The 20,018-nt window shown below is 38.0% G+C and overlaps 1 pseudogene; it reads right to left on the bottom strand.

The window, feature by feature from the left end:
• Window positions 1–12,787, bottom strand: part of LOC150004446 (small ribosomal subunit protein uS5 pseudogene) — a 142,103-nt pseudogene extending 129,316 nt beyond the window's left edge.
• Between the last annotated feature and the right edge of the window lie 7,231 nt (window positions 12,788–20,018).

Genomic DNA, 20,018 nt, shown 5'->3' with positions numbered 1-20,018 from the left:
TTGTAATGTTTCTGTTGAGAAATCGGTCGATGGCCATATTGGAGCTCCCTTGTAAGTTATTTGCTGTTTTTCTCTTGCTGCTTTTAGGATTCTCTCTTTGTCTTGGAATGTTGCCATTTTAACTATGATGTGCCTTGGAGTGGGTTTTGGGGGGTTCCTCTTCATTGGAACTCTCAGTGCTTCTTGGACTTGCATAGCTTTTTCTCTCATCAGGTTCGGAAAATTTTCTGTCACTATTTCTCCTATCAGATTTTCAATTCTATGCTCCTTTTCTTCCCCCTCTCGTATTCCGATGATCCTTAAATTATTTTTTCTAATGCTATCCTGTAATTCCCTTACATCTTGTTCATATTTTTTCAATCTTTTTTCATTTTGCTGTATCATTTGAGATTTATTACCTACATTATCCTCTAACTCACTAATCCGATCCTCTGCTTTGTTTAGTCTGCTTTTGACTGATTGTACTGTGTTTTTCAGTTCAGAGATTGCATTCTTCATTTCTTCCTGGTTCTTGTTGATAGTTTCTATGTCTTTTTTTATGCTGGTGTAGTTCTCTGCAAGTTCCCTGTAATTTTCTTGGAGCTGTTGGTAACTTCCTTGGAGGTTGTCATAGTTGTTTTTGAGGTTTTCGAGCATATTGAGCTTCTTCACCACCATTGTTTTGAATTCCATGTCTGACATTTGGGCTATGTCTATTCCATCTACCTCTCTTTCTGGGGATTCCTCTTTTCTTTTCATTGAGAGGTTGTTTCTGCATCTTACCATGTTGGATTCTTCTTGTTTGTTTTTGTTATTTGGATTTGTCTGCTTTGCCTTCCCACCTTTGTGGTATGAGATTTTTTTATGGTAGATCTGGGGGATTCAGTGGTGCAGTCTATGAGACTCATTTTTCTACCTGTAACATGGGAATCAAAATAATACTATCAACCTCATAGGGTTTTTGTTAGGATTAATTGAAGACATGTGTATCTCACATTAAAGAACCTCTCATGAAGGTTAACTTGTTGTTATTACCCTGATTTAGTGAAGAAAGCTAATATGGCAATGGTTGTAGAATTCTTTTTCCAGGATTGAGGGTGGTGGGAGGAACAGGAGAAACCTAAGTTGACAAGAAAAACAGGAAATGAGAACTTGAACTACACAAGGTGGAAAAGAAAAGAAGAGTTTAAGTCACACAATAAGTGGTAGGTTCAAAGGTCTTGGTGACTGGCTGTGGAGAAGCAGGTGTCAAAACTTCCACAAAGAGCTCAACCCTTAGTGACTGGGATAATTATAGTAATTGTGACAGAAATAAGGAGTTTTTTAGTTAGGGTATCTGGGAAGAAGAGGAGACAGAGTTGGAGATAGTGGAATTTGAAATTAAAATGTAAAGACTAAGTCAAAGCTCCAAGTGGAGTTTTGGGATCCCTCCAAAATGAGCTGAGAGAGATGAGCAGGTACCCTGACAGAGAGGACAAGCCTTGAAAGAAAGGTCACAGAGAGGGTGCAGTCAGGGAGAGCAATATTGGAACTTGAGAGGTGGAAGCTCCAGCAGCATAGAGAGCAGAGAAAACCCAGGAAGGGATAAACAATAGCACATAAAGAAGCTAAGAAGATGGCGGACTGTCCAGAAGAAGTATGTGTACACCCAGGTACTATTCACAGATATCAGCTGTGTGTAGAAGAAATAACCCCACTCAGGCTTTAATTTTCCTCTTTTGTGAAACAGGAGTTAACAGGCGATCTCTCAATTTCTTTCTGCCTGTGAAATGCAGTGCAGAACTGGAGTTGTGGGGTGGAAACCAGTCTGTGTGAAATTAGAGACATAGTATTTGAAAAAGTCAGTGAGTTAAGACTGTACTCAGAATTTTTAAGGTGAAAGGAACTTGTATAATAGCTTAAGAGACTAACAAGGTCAAAGAAAGTGGTTCAGTAGCCATAGATGCAGAGCTCTGCACTGTGTTCCAGTGGAAAATAGAGCAGGCTAAAAGAATGGGCATAATAGAATAAAATCAGCAGAAGAATCTTATGAGCTGTCCTTTCTCTGAATCTCTGTGAAATATTCTCGTCTTACAAACTCAGTTGAATCCACAAAAGCCTGCACAGGTAGGAGAGCCAGGACCATGGAGTGCTATGGAAACTAAGAAACTCCTTTTTGGAAGTGTAAATACACATGTAATTATCTTAGGATTTGAGTTAACTGCTAATGATTACCCATGGACTAGTCACAAAACTATATTCTCATGTCCATATACTTATAAACTTTGTACTTTACAGAACATTAAGTTTGTTTCTTTCCCCTAATAAGTTCAGTATGCAACTGTTTCTATATGTAAAGTGTGCTTAAGACTTCATGGAGTTTAAAATGAAGTTGAACTTAGCACCAAAAGTCTAGAATTGCTGTATGTGTTGGCAATGCCAAAACAGTGTCTTTATTATAGTGATTTATTTCACTATATATTTTTTCTGGGAAAAACCAATCTTTGTCTAAGGTCTCTATAACACATGAAAGCACATTTAAAGGAAAACAGTTTGAAAAAAATTTCCTCAGCAGATAATCATTTAGATTATTTAGTGGACCTAGGCCTTTAAGAACCTACAGAAGATTTCTCCAAAGTAAGATTTTTTTTCTCAGAAAAAAGATTGTTTTCTCATGGATGATGATGTTAAGAAAATGTTTTGTGTCTAAGAAAGAAAACCTTAGACTTCACAAAAACCCTTTGAATTCTAGCTCAGACAATCTGTCTGGATTTTAACATTTACTAAATTACCTGAAACAGATCTAGCCAGACATTGCCAGACATAGCTTGATACTTTGATATTAGAGTTTTGGGATATAATTCTTCCCTTAGGTCACACAGGCTTTAGTGTAAACATAGTTTCCTTCCAAAAGGCAATAATTGGCCCTAGTCACACTCCTTAATTCACTATAAAATGAAGACAATAGGGAGTCTTAATTTTGTTATTCAGAAAAGTTTTTGAATCATTATTTATCAGGTCAATAATAACATTTTTTTGTATAGAGGTCAATTCTTTATAAATCATTTGAATATAAATCATCTCATCTTTTTATAATCATCCTGAAAGGTACTTATTACTCTCACATTATAGATGAGAAGAACAAACTAACTTAAGTTTGTTCAAGTAGTAAATGATTCAGAAGAGAAGTCTGCTGCTGCCATAGCACCATGTCTTTTCTACTTCACATAATGCATTCATTTTCTCATTAATTTATTCAATAAACATTCATTTTGCTCACTAAAAACAGAATACCAAAAGGCATGCCTTGATCACAACTATATGAGCTTCTTTTTTATTAAAAAAAATTTTTATCGTCATTTGAGAATATTTTTTTTCATTGCTTTTTAGAGAGAGAGGAAGGGAGAGAGACAAACATCAATGAGCAAGAGAAGCATCAATTTCTTGCCTCCTTTACATGCCCAGACTGGGGATTGTACACATCCAGATCAGGGACTGCACATGCAATCTAGGCATGTGCCCCAACTGGGAATTGTACCCCCAACCTTTTAGTTAAGAGATGGTGCTCTAACCAACTAAGCCACACAGGCAGGGGCACTATACGAGCTTATTCTATACAAATCATTTGAATTTTAGTCATAAGCCTCCAAAAAGGCTTTACTAGTGACATTAGGGGTCACTAGCAAAGTAATGATAACCTGTAAGAATGGTATTATAATTCTAAAGCTCATTTTACTAAGAATGAGCATAGAAATAAATACAATAAGTCAATGTTATGTAATATTTCCTGGATTCCTAAGGTGACTTGGGGTTGGAGATAAAATCAAGAGTCCAAAGAACTAAAAAAATTTTTTAAAAAATTGGAGAGAAGAAAACATAAAGGGAAGAGAAGGAGACAGGTAAAAAGAGAGTCTATGATGATCTGACGTTTCACAATTATTTTTTCCAGCTGGATCTATGTCTGGTCAGGAAAAGAGTAACCACCTTCTCTGAATTTATAGCATAATACCTAAACTGATATTTAAAATGGAGACGATCATGTGGCCAAGATAAACATGTAGTTGACTTTCCAGAGCTTAATTAAACATTGCAGCTGCGGACTTTTAGTTGGTTGGACCTTTAGAATTTCTCTATGGTCTTTCAAATCTCCCAGTTTAATATAATGAAGCATGTATATTTTTCTACTTGACATTAATATGTTTAAAATTAAAACCATGCTAATATTCTAGAAGAAATGTGGTTCTTAATATTTAAGTGTGCATTCTCCATATTAAAATTATTATGCCATGGCTGATGTGGCTCAATGGATTGAGTGCTGGCCTGCAAACCAAAAGGTTGCCAGTTCAATTCCCAGTCAGGGCACATGCCTGGGTTGCAGGCCAGGTTCCCAGTTGGGAGTGTGTGAGAGGTGACTGATTGAGGTATCTCTGGCACATAGATGTTTTTCTTCCTTTCTTCTTCTGTTCCGCTCTCCCTAAAAATATATATATTAAAAGCAAAAACAAAATAAGACTTTAATAAAATAAAAATGAAACGATTCCAATATGGACCAATCCATTTCATTCTTTGCCAGTGAAAAAAATCACTAGCCTCATTAAAATTATTTTCTTATGACCTCTTTTTTCACATTTCAAAGGATTGTTTATATGCAGTTTTTCATAAAACTAATCATACACCTACCTTATTGCCCAGAAATTTTACTCTTACTTATTCAAAACAATTAAATACATGTGTCCACAAAAGGACGTGTACAAGACTGTTTATGAGACTTTATTTTTTCACAATGTGGTTCCATTTATAGAACATTCAAAATCAAGCAAAAGTAACTACATGGCTACAAGTTGGGATAGTGGCTCATTTGGAGGAGTTGGTGGCTGGCAAGGATTCAAAGGGGCTTTGGGGGGGTTGGTGATGTATCTTAATCCAGGTGCTGGTTATACAGGTGTGTTCCATTTGTAAAAACTCATCAAGTTGTACACTTAGGATGTGTACAATATTCTAAGTGAACAGTACACAATAGAAACTATTTTTCTAATTCAGCAGCATTATAATGGATCTATTCTTTGGACTTCTCAAAGGAAAGACTTGAACTACTGTAAAACTGCTTTGGTTGACTGGGTAGTATTTACATGAATGTGATGCCGTGCTGAGACAATGCTTTCTTGTCTCTCACTTTCAATTAATGTTCCTCATGTACTCTTGGGAAGACTTGTTTCTGAGGTTCCCTATGGTCAGTTGAGACCACATAACTGACTGCTGGCCAATAGGATGTGGGCAGAAACAACATGCTGCTTTCAATCTGGCTCCTGAAATCTCTGGCACAACCCTCTACCTGCACTTTCTTAATCTGTTCACCATCTGCAAAGAATTTAGTGGAGGATGCTGAGATTCTGAGAGATAATGAATGTACCATGACACCAAAAAAAAAGTTTAAAATTCCTGCATAAAATGAAAGGAGACCAAGTGCCTGAGTAAGTGTATGAAGCCAAGCTTTCTCATTCCCCACCCCTTCCTTGACCGACCATCTCACCTGCCTACCCACAATCCCATTTGACTATGATTTGAACAAGAACTGTATTTCTGTTGTGACATACAATGGAGATTTGGGAATTGTTTATTATAGCTATTATCCTAACCTGACTATTGCCTTAATAGCAGGCATTTGAGTTCTGGTTCTCCAAGTGGGACATTCTCTACCTTATAAATGGGAATGGAATTGAACATTCTTAGGAAGAAATAGTTTCTTAGGGAGAAACGTTTTCTTACTCCTTGCATTTCCATGGAAGAGAGGGAATTTCCCAGACATAAAAATACACACAAAAAAACTCTTTTATTTTCTCCCAAAAGGAAGACATGTAATTGGTGAGTAAATAAAGGACTAAAGCTTAGCTCTTGTGAAGTCCATCAGGCCTCTGGAAGCCACCTTCTCTTCTCTTCTCTTCTCTTCTCTTCCACATGGTAAGCTTATAGGACTCAGTCCTGCCCTTGTCTACCTGAGCTACTGACCAGGATAAACTTTCACATCCTTAACATTCACACGACATCACCCTTTGTAACATATCTTCCAATCCAACTCTCCTCTGAAATGAAGCTAACATTTTTATCTCTTATAACCATGAGTATTTCTCAGTTGGTTCCAAACCAAGGAGGAAAAGAAGAGAATGATTTATAGGTTGCCTAAAATAAACAACAAAGACTAGGAAAGCTGCTGTTCTCTGTAGCAATAGTCCAGAAACAGGGACAGCTTTGAAAAACTCTTTTGACAACAGAAATCAGAGTAATTTCAGGAAATTTGGTTTTTAAAAATGGGGGCAAAAAAGATTGAAATAGGGGAATTTGAGACAACACTGGCTGTGACCCTCTCTTTCTTACCAATTTTATTGATTGATTGATTGGTTTTAATTTTTTAGTGTTACTTTTCAATTATAGTTATATTCAATATTATTTTGTATTAGTTTAAGGTGTACAGCATAGTAATTGAACAAACACATACTTGCAAAGTAATCCCCCCGATACCCTACATAATTATTGCAACATTATTGACTATATTCCCTGTGCTGTACTCTTACCCCCATGACTATTTTGTAACTACCGATCTGTACTTCTTAATCTGTTTAATTTTTTCACCCAGCATCTCATCTCTCCTCTCACTTGGCAAATTACAGTTTGTTTTCTATAGCTTTAAGTCTGTTTCTGTTTTGTTTATTTAGTTCTTTAGATTTCATATATAAGTGAAATCATATAATATTTGTCTTTCTCTGTCTGACATATTTAATGTAGCATAATATTCTCTAAGTCTATTCACGTCACAAATGTTGCAAATGGTAAGTTTTAATCCTTTTTATAGCCAAGTAATATCCCACTGTATATATGTACAACTTCTTTATTCAATCATCTGTTGATAGGCACTTTGCTTGCTTTCATGTCTTGGTTATTGTAAATAACACTGCAACTGCAATGAACATAGAATTGCATATATCTTTTCAGATTAGTGTTTTGGGTTACTCTGGATATATACCCAAAACTGGAATTTCTGAATCATGAGGTATTGAGGAATCTCCATACTGTTTTCCATACTGGCTGCACCTCTGTATTTTCACCAACAGTTCATGAGGATTCCCTTTTCTCGAAATCCTCACTAACACTTGTTTGTTGATTTATTGATAGCCATTCTGAACAGGGTGAGGTGATAACATTGTGACTTTGCATTTCTCTGATGATTAATGACTCTGAACATCTTCATAGTCTATTGGCCATCTATAAGTCCTCTTTGGAGAAATGTCTATTCAGACCTTCTGCTCATTTTTTAATTGGACTGTTAGTTTTTTGGGTGCTGTGTTATATAAGATCTTTTTAAATGTTGGGTATTAACTCCAAGGAGATATATCAGGAAAATAAATATTGCTAAGAGAAGTGTCAGAGAGCTACTACCTATGTATTCTAATGTTTTATGGTTTTGAGTATTACATTTAAGTATTTAATCCATTTTGAGTTTATTCTTGTATAGGGTGTAAAAAGGTGGTCTAGTTTCATTTTTTTGCACATACCTGTTCAGTTTTCTCAACACCATTTATTGAATGCACTGTCTTTATCCCATTGTATGTTCTTGCCTCCTTTGTTTTATATTAATTGACTATATAGGTGTGGGTTTATTTCTGGGTTCTCTATTCTGTTTCATTGATCTATGTGTTGTTGTTGTTTTTTGTTTGTTTGTTTGTTTTTATTTTTTTTAGCTTTCACATTACCATTTTTTGGCCACTGGCAGCAAAGACAACTGATGAACCAGAAAAAGGAACACAAATCTCTAAAGCATTCACATACCATTCACATCCCCAAAGTCTTCAGACTTCATCTTTCGGCAGTACATCTAGACCTGCAGACCTCTTACTGTCCTAAGAGGAGCCCAGACTGTCACTACCAGTATATTCTCTCAGAATTCAGTCATGATTCTTACAAAATGCATTGCCATGGAGTTGCTGCTGGAGGTCATGACTTTCTTTGTCCTGAGTAAGATGAGCATTTATCTCCCAGAATGGATCATGGGATCCCTGGAGAGTCACTGGATGTTGATGTGGTTTTTCAGAGAGTCGTGCAAGTTTTTATTGAGAAAAAGACCCTTACTTTTATCCTGGGTGGTTTACTAAATAACTTGTATGGTTTTTTAAAAAAGGTGTTTTCTAAACCGAATGCTGTGGTTGTGGCTTAATTACCCCCACACTCTCTGCACTTTGATGCCACAAAAAAGCAACCAAAGTCAAAATGAGCAAGTGAGGCTACATAAAACTATAAAATTATAAAACTATAAAACTACCACACTGCAAAAACACTGCCGGCTACCAAAAAGAAAGAGGCACCCAACCTCCCTGTCTCAATGTATCAAGAGTTTGCCAGCTGACTCCCTCTTACCTTTGAAAAAAACTTTAGAAAACTCGATTGTGTCAAGCACCTAACACTCACCTCCATCTCTTGTCCAGAGAAAGAAACCCAATTCTGTTATGTTTCCAGTCTTACTGACATCCAGTGGACCTGTTTGTCTGACAGTCACAAACCACGCCACTCTTTCTGCTGCCCTCAAACTTCCCTGTGTGTGGTTTCAGGTGACTGAAGGTGAGAGCCCTACTGCTGCACCCATGTGCTTTTTTCATGCTAGTACCATGATGTCTTGAGTACTATACGTTTGTAGTATAGTTTGTTGTTTTTCTTTCTCAAAATTGCTGTAATTAGTCAGGGTTTTGGGGATTCCATGCAAATTTTTGGATTATTATTATTTTGGGGAGGGGGGTTATGTAAAAATATCATTGTTATTTTGATAGGAATTACATTTAATTTACAGATTGCTTTAAGTAGTATAGACATTTTAATCTTAATTTTTTCAATACATAAACATGGTATATTTTGACACAATTGTATAAGGGATTGTTTTCTTAATTTCTCTTTCTTAAAAAAAATATTTTATTGATTTTAGAGAGAATGGAAGGGAGAAAGAGGAGACAGAGAGATAAACATCAACATGAGAGAGAAACATCCATTAGTTGTCTCCTATAAGTGTGCCGACTGGTATTGAAACCTCAACCTAGGTATGTGCCCTGACCAGGAATAGAAACCACAACCTTTCAACTTATTGGATGATGTGCCAACCAAGAGCCATACTAGCCAGGGCTTAATTTCTCTTTTTCATAGTTCATTATTAAAATATATAAACTTGCACTCTATTTCTGAATATTTATATTGTATCCTGATACTTTACCAAGTTTATTTATCAGTTCTAATAGATTCTTTAGTGGAATCTTTAAGGTTCTCTATAGAGAGTATCATGTCATCTGCAAATAATGACAGTTTTGCTTCTTCCTTTCCAGTTGAATGCCTTCTTCTTCTTTTCTTTTTCCTTTTCTGATTAATAGAGGCTAGGACTTCAAACACTATGTTGATTAAAAGTGGTGAGAGTGGACATTCTTGCCTTGCCCTATCCTGATCTTAAAGAAAATGCTTTCAGCTTTTCATAGCTGAGTATGATGTTACCTTGGGTTTGTCATATATGGTCTTTATTATGTTGAGGAATGTTTCTTCTATCCCCATTTTGCTCAGTTTTTATCATACATAGATGTTAAATTTTGTCAAATACTTTTTCTGCATATATTGATATAATTGTATGATTTTGCTCTTCATTTTGCTTATGTTGTCTATGATGTTACTTGATTTACAGATGTTGAACCAATTTTGCACCTCTGGGATAGATCCCACTTGATCATGGTGTATGATTTTTTTAATGTATTGCTGAATTTAGTTTGCTAATATTGTGTTGAGGATTTTTTAACCTATATTATCAGGGATGTTGGCCTGTAAATTTTTTTTGTAATGCTTTTTCTGGTTTTGAAATCAGGATAATACTAGCCTCATAAAATAAGCTTGGGAGTCTATCCTACTCTTGAAGTTTTTGAAATAGCTTGAGAAGTATAGGTATTAATTATTCTTTGAATGTTTGGTAAAATTTACCTATGAATCCATCCAGTCTAAGTTTTTATTTATTGAGTTTTTTGATTACTGGTTTGACTTCATTGGTTAAAATTAGACTGTTCAAGTTTTCTCTTTCTTCTTTTATTCAGTTGTAGAATATTTTATGTTTCTAGAAATTTATCCATATCTTCCAGATTGTTCAGTTTGAGGGCATATAATTTTTACAGTATTTTCTTATATACATTTGTATTTCTGTGGTATCAGTTCCAACTCCTCTTTTATTTCTAAGTTTTTTACTTGGATGCTTTCTTTTTTTCTGATGAGTTTAGTTAAAATTTTATCAATCTTTTTAATCTTTTCAAAAAAATGTTATTTCCATTGATCATTTCATAATTATTTTCCTCTTTTCCTCTCTCATCTCTATTATTTTCTTATTCTAACTGACTTTTGGTTTTGTTTGTTTATATTTTCCTAGTTTGTTAATTTATTTACTATTGTTATTCTGTTAGAGTTGTACCAATTCCCTCCCCCCTTGCCTCCTCCACCCAACCCACCACCCACTCCCACAGTCAATGCCGACACTGTTGTCCATGCCCATGGGTCATTTATACACATTCTTTTATTGATCCCTTCCTCTTCTTTCCACCGTTATCCCCCTCCCTGATTCCCTCTGGCAGCTATTAGTCCATTGCATGTTCCATGTCTCTGGTTCTTTTTTGCTCCTTAGTTTATTTTGTTCATTAGATTTCTCTCATAAGTAAGATCATATGGTATCTGTCCTTCACCAACTGGCATATTTCACTTAGCATAATAGTCTCCAGTTCCAACCATGTTGTCACAAAAGGTAGGAATTCCTTCTTTCTTTCTGTTCCATAGTATTACATCGTGTAAATGACCCATGGTTTTGTTTTGTTTTTTGTACTGATGGGCACTTAAGCTGTTTTTAGCAGTTGGCTATTGTAAATAGCACTGCTATGAATATAGGATTGTATAAGTTCTTTGAATGGGTGTTTTAGGATTCTTAGGGTATATTTCCAATAGAATCCATAGGTTAAAAGGCAGTTTCATTTTTAGTTTTCTGAGGAAATTCCATACTGTTTTCCACAGTGGTTGTACCAGTCTGCATTCTCACCAACATTACACTAGGATTCCCTTTTCTTCATGCCCTCACCAGCATGTGTTGCTTGTTGATTCACTAATGATAGACATTCTAACAGGTGTGACATGCTATCTTATTGTGGTTTTATTTTATTTTTTATTCTTTTTTTACTTTTTGTTTTTTGAGTATATTTTATTGATTATGATGTTATAGTTGTCCCAATTTATTTTCCCTTTGCTCCCTTCTGCCCAGTTACCCCCTTCCCTCTAGCAATCTCATCATCCTCAGTTCATGTCCATGGGTTGTGCATATAAGTTCTTTGGCTTCATCCTTTCCTATATTATTCTTAACTTCCTCCTGTCTATTTTGTACCAACAAATGATGCTTCTTAATCTGTGCACCATTTCCCCATTTCCCCCTGTTCCCCCACCCAGCTGATAACCCTTCAAGTGATCCCCATACCTATGATTCTGTTCCTATTCTGGCTTGCTTAGTTGGATTTTGTTTTTATTTTTTAGATTCAATCATTGATAGTTGTGAGTTTGTTGTCATTTTAGTGTTCATAGTTTTTATCTTCTTTTTCTTAAATAAGTCCCTTTAACATTTCATGTAATAATGACTTAGTGATGATAAACTCCTTCAGCCTTACCTTGTCTGGGAAGCACTTCATCTGCCCTTCCAGTCTAAGTGATAGCTTTGCTGGATAGAGTAATCTTGGTTGTAGGTTCTTGCTTTTCATGAAATTGAATACTTTTTGCCAGTCCTTTTTTGCCTGCAAAGTTTCTTTTGAGAAATCAGCTGACAGTCTTATGGGAACCCTTTTGCAGATAACTCTCGTCTCTGCTGCTTTTAAGATTCTCTCTTTATCTTGAACCTTTGACATTTTAATTATGATGTGTCTTGGTGTGGTTCCTTTGGATTGAGCTTGTTTGGGACTCTCTGTGCTTCCTGGACTTCTATGTCTATTTCCTTTGCCAAATTAGGGAAGTTTTCCTTCATTATATTTTCATACAAGCCTTTGATTTCTTGCTCTTCCTCTTCTTCTTCTGGCACCCATATGATTCTAATGTTGGTACATTTAAAGTTGTCCCAGAGGTTCCTAAGCCTCTCCTCAATGTTTTCAATTCTTGTTTCCTTTTTCTGTACTGGTTGACTGTTTTTTTCTTCCTTACATTCCAAATCATTGATTTGAACCAGTTTCCTCCCCCTCACCATTGGTTTTGTGTGGATTTTCTTTCATTTCACTTAGCATAGCCTTCACTTCTTCCCTTATGTGTTTGCCATACTTAAGCATATCTGTGAAGCCTGTATCTTTATCACCAGTGTTTTGAACTCTACATCTGTTAGGTTGGCTATCTGCTCATCACTTAGTTCTCCCACTGGAACCTTGATCCATTCCCTCTTTTGGGCCATACTTCTCTGTCTCCTCATCTTGACAGGATCCCTTGTTTGTTTGCCTCTGTGTCTTAGGTAGAGCTGTCATACCTGTCTGGATGAGTATTTCTTCTTTATACCTTTATTTGTTGGGCTTCCATGCAGCTTGATTTTCTGGAACTTTGGTTGTCTCTTGTTTTGAGGTAGTTGTATTACTTCTTAGTTGTGGAGGGAGACCCAGCATGTCTGTCTAGGCCAGAAGTCTTTGGTGGTTGTGTTTTTACTTTCATTTCTCTCAAAGTACCTTTTGATTTGTTCCTTGATCTCGATGTTTGGCAGGCACAAGACCCTGCTCCGGTGAATTTCACTTCGTGTAGTCAGCACTTTCATAGCAGTTCCCATGCTGTGGTTGGGGTTCAGCTTCACAGTCAGCCAGCCTGAGGGTCACTCCTACAAACAAACTGGGCAATAGCAGTCAAGACTCAATTATAACAGGAAGGTCCATATAACCCACTGTTGTGGAACTGTTCTAGACAGCGCAAGTTCAGTCTTGATTTGGGCAACCAGAACAATAGACAGGATAGCGAAGGAATTTCTGACATTCCTTTATTGCAGGTACTACAGTATTTGTGCTTGCTCCCTGCCAAGTGTGTGAGGTTCCATGGGGATTCCACTCCTTATATACTATGCATAGACGAAGCCAGTTGCTTGCCAAAATATGACATCATTATTTATATAACTGCAAGTGCACTGCACATGCAAATCTAATTATATCTCTAAGTGGCCCATGCCCAGGCATCCAAAGTGAGGGAGCTTGACAGCCTCTATTGTCCTCACACCCACACAAGGTACCTTTATGGAGCACCCAGCTCAGGTAATCAAGGAGACCTTACCACTGGACCTCATAGGACACCTACTACGTAAGCCACCCCATGAAAACTGGGAGTCATAGCAGACCTATCTAATATATAGAAACTGACACAAAGAAGAAACCAAAATGGAAACTTCATAACCTTGGTGCCTTATGTTAAAGGCAGTAGAACTATGTAGGGGACTGCCCTGCATGGTTACAAGAATTATAGCCCAGTTACAAGCTAGGCCCCCCTGGGAGCCCTGTAAGTCTTAACCAGAAGACCAGGAAGGCTGGAGATCGATATGACCCAAAAACTCATTCAGGGGGTCCCCATGGGAATTGGATTTAAAGAATGCATATTCTGCTTCAAATCTTGCTCTGTTTTTCTTATATTTTAAGTTAGCTATAGATTTTGAGTAATATCAAGTACCCAGAAGGTGTATTCAGTTAATGTCCACATAGTGCCAGGATGCCTAGTGGACTGTGACCCAGAATGTTCATTGTGTTCCTTGCATTGTTATTAGTAACCAGTGATTATTAACAGTAATTTAAGCACTTGAGATGGATTGATGATTTGTATATGCTGACTCTGTATTCCCCCAGATACCCTCCTCAATAAAAGGAGCCTGGAAGGTTTGGTAGGGGCTCTTCTCCCTTAGAGAGATCAGCCACCTTTCCTCCTTCTAGACGAAATACAGTGTTTGGGTTACTTATTGTCTCTCATCCACATTCCTGAGACCACTGCTAGACAGTGAGTTTCCACTAAGCCATGGGCATTGGGGGTGGCCTGCCTCAGAACTACATCATGGAGAGGCCCCAACTCACTGAAAAAACAATACTTGCCTATAAGAAATATCTTTTTTTAAATTTCTGTGTTAGAAATATACTTCTTCTGGTTAAACCATAAAAACTTGTACAGTAACTAGTGCTACTATATATTGTACATAATTCTACATGATATGGACTATTAGTATCTTTATGTAATGTATAAGCACCAGTCCAGAAGTCAGAGAGCTCAATGGCAGCCCTGGTTTCCAGCCCAGGCAGTTTGACTGTAGATTCCTGTGCTAAACTTATAAGTATTACACTACTGTGCCTCTTTCTTATTTGCTATTATAGCTATACAGTAAATATTTGTTTGCTTCTTCTTCAAGCAAGTCATATAACTCAGTGGCAGTAGATTGCCTTTCAAAATACAAATTTGTATTCTCAGGAACAAACTGTTCTTAATAATGACCTAGCATGCTGGTTAGGTAATTCTCTCTCATGTAAGTCATAATATTTCAGCTAGCTGGAAACTACCAAGACCATAATGTCTAAGGAAGAAAAGGGGAAACATGCAGGAAGGAGAGGACATAAACATCAGCTTCATGGACCTTTGTAGATATGTTATTGTCACTGTTAGTCTAAGTCAATTTTGAAAGGGAGGAATCTGTTTCAATTCTAGAAAGCTCACTAGGAACCTTCTTGCTGGTACTTCCTGTGGTCTCCAAGAATTCATATCAAAATGGAGAGGATTGAGCTCTCTTCCTTGTCCCCCACCTCACCATGTCTCATTAATAGTGACAAGAGAATGTATTTGCTCCAGAAATAAACTGTGCATATTGATTTATTGATCTCTTGATAATGAAGCAGTGCCCAAATGTAAAAGAGAGTGGCCAGAAAAGAACCTCTGATATTTTGTTCAAGTAAGGGTTTTTCTGTTTTTGTTTTTGTTCTTGTTTTTACTTAATCTTTATTGTATTTTTTCCATTACCATTTAGTCCCTTTATACCTCCCTCCCCCTAGCAATCACCACACTGTTGACCATGTCCATGAATCCCTTTTCATTTTTACTAGACCTTCCACCTCCTAACTTCCCCCCACCGCTGTCATCCTGCTCTCCATCTATGAGTCTGTCCCCATTTTCCTTGTTAGTTCAGTTTGTTTATTAGATTACACATATGAGTGCAATCATATGGTATTTATCTTTCTCTGATTGTTTGAGTTTTGATGAGCTTACTGTATCCCAAAGAAATAGAGTTAATGACTAACATATAGCATATGTTCCTCCAATATGCAGATGTGGGAAGCCGAAAAATTTATATATAGACCTACTATTGTTGCCTCTCTGGATCCTGTGCTAACCATCAGGCTCCTAATTACCAAATGCCATGCAGCTTTGAGTTAGATTTAGAAAATTACTGAAGATGCCAAATTTTCAGTTAATGAGAGTAACAAAGTACACAGCAATATCAAATAAGCTTGTGAGTCAAATATAGATCCCAATAAAATTCAGCCATGGCCTGTTTTCATGTTTGTGATGCTTTATATGGTCACTGAATGTGAAAATAAATCCATATAAGTCCTTTGCTTTTTAAATGTGTAGCCATAGGATACAAGCCAGCAAACAGTTGGCAACAGAACTATTGGCAATTATTCTGAATACTAATGGTTAAAAATAACAGAGCATCAAGATGATCTGAAATATATTTGATTTCAAAAGAAAATCTTTAGCTTTCTCTAGATGACTAACATGAGAATAGATATTAGACAACCTTACTCTTTAGACTTAAACTTTAAGAAACTTTTATAACCTGAGCCTGAATAAACCAATGGTGTATTATAATGATGCTGACACTGCTCTCAGTTTCTTCCATTCATGTCAGATGTTGGATCTGTTTTGCAAGCATTTGTCAATTGAGTCACCAGAGATCACCAGAAATCACCATGCTGATATATGGCCTTTAGGGGATGCTCTGTTGGTCACTGTGAAAAAAAATTGAATTTTAGACTTTCCTCTGCTCTACCACATAATTTCTGAGGGACAAATATTTAACTACCCAGCTTCCAGATAATGTCCCCCTCAAAATTTATATCCATCAAGAACCCCAGAAATAACTTTATTTAGAAATATGGTCTTTGCAGATGTAATCCGGTTAAAATGAGATGATTACAGTGGTCCCTAAATTCAGTATGCCTGGTGTCCTTATAATAGGAGAAACTGAAGACAAAAAAGACCCACAGAGGAAGGTCATGTGATGACAGAAGCAGAGATTAGAGGGCTGTGTCTTCAATGCAAGGAACACCAGATTGCTAGCAACCACCAGAATCTAGGAAGAGGTAAGGAAGGAGCCTTTGGAGATGTCATGATTCTGCTGACAGTTCAGTTTCAGACTTCTAGTCTCTAAAACTGTGAGACAAAATGTCTGTTGTTTTAAGTTACTAAGTTTGTGGTACTTTGTATAGCAACCATAAAATCTAATAAAGAAAAGATCTGGTAGAGATAGAATGTTTTTAAAGCTTTATTACTAAATAGTTGAAACCAAGTCAATGTGACATATATGGTGGGTTTTTCTTCTTGCTCTCAGTCCGTTCTCCACATGCATATAAGCAACAAGTATTTCCTCTAAGGCCATAGCTACAGGTATCACCTAGTCAACAGTAAGCCATTGGTCACTCTCCATGACTGCATTTATTGCATTTCTGTGGTAAATTGTAGCCAGAGAGTATGGCCAGAGACATAGGGCTTCTTCTCTCAGTGACCAGCAGTGTTTTCTAAAATGATACCTGTAAGACTGAAAATGAGACAACCCTCATGGATTAAAGTCAAGGATATGGGCATCTCTTTGCAAAAATGTTTAGCATGTGGCTCCAGAGCATGTGCATAACATGACACTCATTACATGCATGAGCTTGCACAAGTGGTTTAATCTTCTGATTTCTTAAGTCCATCATCATCTATAAAATGGTAACAATGGTACTGCCTACCTACATTATGGGGTTATTTACTGAGTTAAATTAATACATAGTAAGTGCTTAGACAATAGCTGTCATGCAAAAACACTTAATAAATGTCCATTTTATTGTCTATGATAGCCTCCAATGTCCTAGAGGGAGTTTAATACTGAAGAGCAGTTTTTGCTGTGGTGATTACAGTCATGACTCTGGCATTTAAATTTAATCTATTAAAATTCCACACTTATGTAGTATTACCTACCAGTCCAAAAGGTATATGCTATACAAAATGAAACTCAATAAAGGCTGTATTTTTCATTCCTTAATATGGAAATAGTTTTATGAAGAAAAAGTTCAATATAAAGGATATTAAGGTCTAGTAGATATTATATTTGACTTCTATTTCCAAAAGGCTGCAATAAAAAAATATATTGTAGAGAGAGGTAAGATGGTGGAGGAGTGAGGAGAGGTTGCAGTTTCAGGCTTCCGAGACCCGTCTGCAGTTTGGGCTAATTGCAGACAGAACGTCTCAGTGAGCAGCTGGACACTGGCAGGAGTTGAGCCATGGCACTGCTGGATTAGAGAAAATCCATCTGGGAACAACCTGTTTAGTGAGGATAGCGGAGGAAAAGGGGAAGAAATGGGATTCCTGACTGGGGCGGGTGCCGGAGCTGTGGCGGGAAGCACACAAAAGCTTTTTGGCAACCACAGGCTACCTGGAGAGGAGTCGGGAGGAGAGCGGATCTCTGCCCACTGGCAGAGACGGGACTCAACCAAGTGGCATTGGCGCTGAAGGACAGGAGACAGCGTGCTGCCGGGCAAGTGAGAACATAATTATCCTTTATATTTTTCTCTAGTGGACGGTGGAGAGGGGAGGAAAGTTTGGGGGTGGTAGGCCATTCTTGAGGAGCGCAGGCGCAGAGGCGCGCTCATCCACTCCCCAACCCTACCCTTGGGTCGCAGGGGCGCACATAGGGAAGTGCTCTCACTCACTGGCCCAGGTGCATGGGGCCGGGAGTCCAGGCGTCCCTTGGACACTCCCCAACGGACATAAGATCAGTGCCCCAACGGGCACAGGGAGGGCCCACTGAACACGCAGAGGACCGTGCGCAGATACCCCTAGACAGCTCCTGTGGGCGCTGGGCGCCGGGCCCCAGGCCGGAAAGCAGACCACCAGCACAGGCTCTGTTTGTGCCCGCCCAGACAGGTGAGGGAAGGCGGGCAGCTGCAGCACGGGAACAGCGGGTGGCAACGACTCACGGAAGCTCGCTTCCACTGAGCACAAGTGTCCGAGGCCCTGCCCTAAGAGGCGAGAGACCAACTCCCGGAGCTCGGCTCAGCGGGACTAAGGGCACGGGCGGCGCGCGAGCAGGAAAACACTTCAGCCAGAGGACAATAGGCGCCAATCCCGGGGCAAGCTCTCTGGCTGCCCGCGCGCATGCAGGGACCCGCGCAGGGACACCTCAGCGCAAACGCGGAACCACCTCGGCCCGGCAACAATAGACTCCAACCGCGGGGCAAACTCTCGGGCTTCCCGAGCACGTAGAGGCTCCCGTGCGAGCAGGGACACCTCAGCTGGCTCCAGCAGGCAGCAAAGGAGCACGCCGTGCTGGCAACCGTGGGCGCGCACCAGTGCTGCAAGCGGACGCAGAAAAAGAAGGTAACACACCAAGGCTAAAATGGAGTAAAAACATCGATTTTTTTTTCAAATTTTTTCTCCCTTTTCTCTTTCTTTCTTTCTTCTTAATTCTTTCTTTTCTTTCTTTCTTTCTTTATTCTTTTCTTCCTTCTCTTTTCTTGGGTTTTTTTTGGGGGGATTTCGGGGGTATTTTTTTTTCAATTTTTTTTCTCTCTACCTTCTTTCTTTCTTCTTTATTCTTTCTTTTCTATCTTTCTTTGTTCCTTTCTTTCTTCTCTTTTCTTGGGTTTTTTTGGGGGGTTGTGGTTATTTTTTTTCTCTCTTTCTTCTTTCTTTTTTCTATATTCTTTCTTTTCTTTCTTCTATTTTCTTGGTTTTTTGGGGGGCGGATGTTTTTTTTTTTCTCCCCTTCCAAAAAGAATAACAAACTTTATCTCTAACGTGTTGCATATAACCTCTCCTTCTCATCCTTTCTCTTTAATCGTTGTTTATTCATTTGTGTGTCTAGTTTAGCTCCCCTATCACTCTAAATAATAGAATATAATTACTATATAAACCCAATACAATACAATCCCACTTTCTTACTATATTATGTATTTTTCTATCCTTTTCTTCTATTTTTATTAACATACAATGTAAATATTACCTACTGGCTTGCACAGTTTCAACTATTATTAATCTATCACCTCCTCTATCAAAAATTATATTTTCCTCCCCAAAAACAACTCTTATCTATTGTTCTTATAGTATAAAAGCTCTAATCTCTTTACATTTATATTAATACGGGCTCGTTGGCTGATGATAGCAGGATAGAGTGGGGGATACTTTTTGAGGGTGTGGGTCTCCTGCCTGGGCTGTGTGTTTATGTTTTTAACAGCATCTCCACAAAAGAACTCAAGACAAAGCGGATAGAGTGACTCTCAACCAACTAGCCAGAAGGAAGATCCTATCAAAGAACATCTGAAATATAACCAAACAGCATAAACAAACGACATAAAGGGTAACTCAAGAACATCAGGCTCAGGATATCAAAGAGACTGCACCACTGAAACCCCCAGGTCTCCGATAAAGAATCTCACACCACAAAGGAGGGAAGTCAAAGCAGACTATCTCCCCCCAAAAAACAAACAAGTAAATAAATAGAAACAAACAAAAAGAATCCAACATGGTAAGATGCAAAAATAACCCCTCAATGAAGAGAAAAGAGGAATCCTCAGAAAGAGAGATACATGGAATAGACATAGCCCAAATGTAAGACATGGAATTCAAAACAATGGTGGTAAAGAAGCTCAATATACTCAACATCCTTAAAATCAACTACGACAACCTCCAAGGAAGTTACCAGCAGCTCCAAGAAAATTACAGGGAACTTGCAGAGAACTACACCAGCATAAAAAAAGACATAGAAACTATCAACAAGAACC

This window comes from Furipterus horrens, unplaced genomic scaffold (assembly GCF_987537825.1).
Source record: "Furipterus horrens unplaced genomic scaffold, mFurHor1.1.pri manual_scaffold_7, whole genome shotgun sequence".
NCBI classification, from domain to species: Eukaryota; Metazoa; Chordata; class Mammalia; order Chiroptera; family Furipteridae; genus Furipterus; species Furipterus horrens.
The sequence above is the reverse complement of the archived record's forward strand: the minus strand, read 5'-3'. Positions and strand labels throughout refer to the sequence as shown.